Raw genomic sequence first — 1,876 nt, 5'->3', positions numbered from 1 at the left:
TATCACTTCAGCTTTGGTAAATGATGGGATTCTGAGCTGAAGTCTCCATTTCTTCCTTTTATGAGAGTATGGCATGTGACAGTCGAATACCCATGACATTGCCATTGCTGAGAGATGGTTTAACAGCAGCTCTGCACAAGTCTTCATCTTCACAGTGTTGACATAGCCTAGAAAAGAGGTGAAAGTGAATACAAGTGAAATGCTTTTAAAAGATAGCAAACTTAAAGAAAAAATTCCTACGCTTCATGTTCAGTCATGCTATAGACTCCCATAAATGTTTTCTGACCACACTGGTTTGGCCTTCTGAGGAGTGCATTCGCAGGTTCTGAGCCTGCTACTTCCTGCCAGTTCCTTAACTTCCTTTTAGGTGCTTGATTCCATTAGTAGGAAAAGGCAAGTTCAGTGATAGGTTCCACTTAGGTGGAGTATTCATGGATATCAAGGATTTTTGATAAAGTCTCCTAAGAATACCTTGTTCTGCTAAGGAACTCTTCACTACAATGCCAATAACATGATAAAAGCATATTGGAACCAAAGAATCATGAAACACTGGCTGAGCGATATCAGTGCCACCTGAAATTTATTCTTTATTGAACCTTTAAGCTGCTACAATGGAGGGCAGTGTGATCTCTACTGTTGGCATCGACAAGTTTATTGACTGAAGCCTCAAAGCATGCCCTTGAAATGCACGTGATTTAGAGGAGAGAAACTCACAATACCCATATTCAGTAAATCCCAGACTACTTAATGAGTTGTGTTCATTTCCTCCTAAGTTGGATACACTTGTAACTCCTCCCAAATGAGTCTTTGACTTAAAACAGGAATCCACAATGTAAAACATGAAGAAAATGAGCTCCATTCTATCTGTGAAAGATTTCCACAACTGGGTTTGTAATTTGGGAACTTACTGTGCAACTGAAGCCCTGCAGATGGTTATATTTGAGTATATCCACCTAGTGCAGGTCAAAAATATTTGGTGTACGCTCACCAAAAGTGTTATTATCTTGCCCCATGCAAGCTGTTGCTTCCTTTGAAAACCTGACTTTTTCCCACGTACTGTATATTTTTTTATCGGAACCTGGAATTGAACTCAGGGCCTTGCCAGGCAAGTGTTTATTCTACTGAGCCATCTCTCTGGCTTCCACTTACCTTTTGTAAAACACAAGCCCAACACAAATCCTAAATGTGGGCCCTGCATGTTAGGCACAAAAATATCTGGAAATCGTGACTTTGAGTTGACACAGCTGAACCCTGACAAGAATTTGGAAACTGAGTCAAACATAAGCACAAATTGTTTAGGGAGTTGTATTTGTATACAAGGTAAGAAAAATAAAAACCTCTAGGAGCTACAATAGGTGAGTCATGATGTTGGAGACTTAAAGAGATCATTGCAGAAAAGAAAAGGTTCAAAAGGAAATGACTCATCATATAAAAACATTTTAATATCTTATATTTCTTCATTAGGAGCAGAGTGTGTCTATGAAGCTCAGATTCACAGTGATCCTCCTGTCTCAGCTTCCCCAGTGCTGCAGTTACAGGAGTGCATCACCACGCCTCGATTCAGTGGCCTGCATGGTGCATGCAGGGTTTGGGGGTGACAAAGCATGTGGTACCACGATAGAAGTCAGCCCCTTGTGCTTTTCAGGCTGGCGATTAGACTGCCAAGTTATGTCCTGAGGCCTCATCAAATTAAGTGTTATTAAAGTATGCTCAAGTGGTGTCAAAGATAATGTGTCCTTTAATGATCATGTAGATCTATGAAGGATAAGTGACCTGGAAATGACTTACATCAATGGGTTAGTGACCGCTTGAATGTGTATATGGGCACTTTGTATTTCTCCCATCCTCACTTTATATGATGCATTCTCCCAGTGGC

This window comes from Octodon degus, unplaced genomic scaffold (assembly GCF_000260255.1).
Source record: "Octodon degus isolate 3935 unplaced genomic scaffold, OctDeg1.0 scaffold00511, whole genome shotgun sequence".
NCBI classification, from domain to species: domain Eukaryota; kingdom Metazoa; phylum Chordata; class Mammalia; order Rodentia; family Octodontidae; genus Octodon; species Octodon degus.
Note: the sequence above shows the minus strand (reverse complement) of the source record.